The sequence below is a fragment of the Aphanomyces invadans genome (assembly GCF_000520115.1).
Source record: "Aphanomyces invadans strain NJM9701 unplaced genomic scaffold supercont1.13, whole genome shotgun sequence".
In the NCBI taxonomy this organism is placed as follows: Eukaryota; Oomycota; class Saprolegniomycetes; order Saprolegniales; family Verrucalvaceae; genus Aphanomyces; species Aphanomyces invadans.
Genome location: NW_008580158.1, coordinates 196396 through 199684, shown reverse-complemented (window position 1 = coordinate 199684; position 3289 = coordinate 196396).

Here is a 3289-nt window from a genome sequence, read left to right as displayed (position 1 = left end):
TTCTTGAACGCCACCGCGACATCTTCGTATATGGTGGCCGCTGGCTCCCAGGAATTCTCGACGTCTTGGAGACCACGCCACTTGATGAGAACTTCATAGGATTTCTTCACTGCAATGTAGCGAGCGTCCAGGATGGCCTCCACCTCGTAACCCTCAGAGTTGTGGGCCACATGTTCCTTGAAATCTTCGGACAGATGTAGACTCTTGTCAGCGTGAAACTTGAGGCGGCTGGCATGAGCTTCTCGCTCGTCGCCGGTGATGAGGTTCTTGACGACGTACAGCCAACTGCTGGTCACAAAAGTCACCACAGCAGGCCCACACCAGGTGGTACGCAACTTGGCGCGATGGTGCTGCCAGACGTCTTGGTAGAGCACATAATCACCCACAACGAACTGGGCCATCTTGACACCACGCTTCTTGTCATGTGAACTTCGCGCTCGATCGCGCTCAATGCATTCGCCGTATTCATCTCCTTATGCATAGCGTCCAGGGCGGCACGTGCATTGTCAATGTTGGCACGCTGCATCGACTCGATCTCATTCAGGGTTGCTGACTTTAGGGAGCCAGGTAAAGAGATCGTGTCCATAGGTGACATGGCCGGACGGCCAGACATGGCGGTGACAGGTGCAAGGCCACCTAGAGATTGAGACGGAAGCTGGTTCATGATGAGCATGATGACCAGGTGGATCTCGTTCCACTGAGTTGTCGCCATGCGCCACTATCTCAAACAAGCCCGAAACAGACGCAACACTTGACGCATCACTACCTCGACTGTCCCATTCTCCCACGGACAGCGAGCTGTGGTGAAGTGATGGTGCGCTCCCAGGACATGTTGGAGCTCGGCGATGACTTGGTTCTTAAAGTGAGTACCTTGGTCCGACACCCATTCATAGCACACACCAAACACCGCAAACCATTGGAGCAGACAGTCCTTGGTGAACACTGCCGTGGCCTCCTTGGAAGGAAATAGCCACACCAGTTTGCTGGCGTCACACTTGATCACCAACAGATACTTGTCACCCGTCTTGGAGTTTCCCATGAAGAGATAGTCCCAGTGCAGGGCTTCCCCCAATGGTCGTGGCGCACCACCGGATACACTGGCACAATGCAGGCAGCGGTCCATGAAGAACTGCACGTCCTTCTCCATGGTGCTCCACCAGCAGAACGCCAACAAACTCTCAAGAGTCTGACTGGCAGCCCGATGTCCGGCCAAACTCGCATGGGCACACACACACACAAGCGTAGCTGCAGTTCGCTTGCCTCGTCTGGCACCCATAACACCTGGTTAACCAACCGTAGCGACCACGTCTCGCCGGAGTCGAGTTGGATTTGATGCTCGGCCAGCTGGCTAGAATCCAGAGGTAGAGCAACCGGAGTGTTAGTGTCCAGCCGTTCTCGTTGGGCGGCTCCAATGGCCACCAAAGTCGGCCACTCAAAGGAGCTGCTTCGCAAGGGAGATACCATCAACGGTTCTCGGCTGATGGTACAAATGGACTTCAGGGGCGATCCCCAACGCGAGAGCAGGTCGGTCCACACGTTCGTCGCTCCAGGTATGTCGCGAATCTCGTTGCTGTAGCCCATCAACAAAAGAGCCCAGCGTTCCAGCTTCTGGGCGGTGTACTTTGGTACAGAGGACACCACGGCTGTCGGGCTAAAGATGAACTTGAGATTGCGATGGTCAGTGTAGAATGTGAACCCAGCTGCATCCTGCAGCTGGTAGTCAGCCCTGATCAGTGTTTCCACGATGGCATAGGCTTCCTTCTCCACAATGGCCCAGCGTCCAGCGGATCCCGTGAATGTCCCGCTCAGGAACATGAGTGGCTCATGGTATTGAGCTTCCAAAGTTCGCTCCAGCTGGTCCGGTGGGACTTGAGTGATTACAGCACCCCAGTGCACTTCCGAGGCGTGGGCGAACACACACAGCCTCATATCTGGCTTGGGATGGCTGAGTTCCACCACCTTGGCTAGAGCCTTTTTGGTGGCTTCCAGCGCGGCGGTATGAGTGTCATTCCAGCCGACATCAGCCAGCAGCACAGTAGCTGCCAACTGCTTGGTACGCTTCCCACCAACTGCAGCAAACACACGTTCCAGTACCACCGACAAGTCTCGTACCAACACGTTGAAGCCAGGGATGGACTTACACATCCAGTTGAGAGCACACACATACTGCCGAAGGTCAGCACTTGTCTTGGGCTCCGGCAGTTGTTGAAAAGCCTCCACCCGCGCTGGGTCGTGTTTCACACCCGTCCCGCTGATGATGCGGCCACACCACTTGGCCTCCTTTGCGTAGAATTGGCACTTTTTCGGGTGCAGCTTCAGACCACGCTTAGCACAGACTTCAAGTACTTCAGCTTGAGCCGAAAGCAGGTCAGTTGGCGTTTTGTGGTAGCCCAGATGGTCATCCAGCCACGCCAACAAACACCTGTACAGCTGCTCAGCAAACATGGCTTGAACGGTGGACTGGCAGTAGGCCACACTGTCGCTGCCACCTTGCATGACGCGAGTGGGCGTGTAGACACCGGTGTCCGTCAAGAAAGAGAACATCTCTTGACAGCTCTTGTCCAAGGAGAACTACAAGTAGCCTTTGAAGAAGTCCAACATGAAAAAGCACATGGCGCCACGCAAATGGTCCACAACAATTTCCAACATGGGCATCGGCCAGGCAATCTGCTCCGTCTGGCTGTTGACAGGGCGCAGGTCCACCGTCATACGGAACTTATCCTTGGTATGGGGCTTGCGTACGATCAAGGGTGCACACACCCATCGGCTGGTAGGGTTTCGATCGATGAAACCAGCCTTCTCCAGCTCTTCCACATGCTTATGCGTGAACTCGCGTTGAGGGAGAGAGTAGCGCCTCGCCTTGCAGCGAACTGGCTTGGAGACCCTGGTGGGATGCATCTTTAAGGGGGGCATGTCCACGGGCGGATCGTGGCCAAGCGTAAGCCGGAACGCGTCCACATACATGGCCAAGAGCTTGGATAGACGCAGGGCATACTCAGTGCCACAGCCTGCTGCCATGGCTTCAGCCATCTTGGCATCCAAAACATCCTGAACATTGGCTTTTTCCACAGCGGGGTCCACAGTTGTCATGTCAGGGAAACATGCGGCCAGCTCCATGGGCACCAGAGCCTCTTCCTCATCGGCCAGGTCATCCACCAGCTCTTGCTTGGTCGCCAGCATGACTGCCTTTACCACCCCACTGGTTGACTCCACGTCCCCCATGTCATACTCGCTGCTAACCGAGACCGCATCACGTAGCATGGACTGTGGGTCGTAGCCAAGTTTGTAC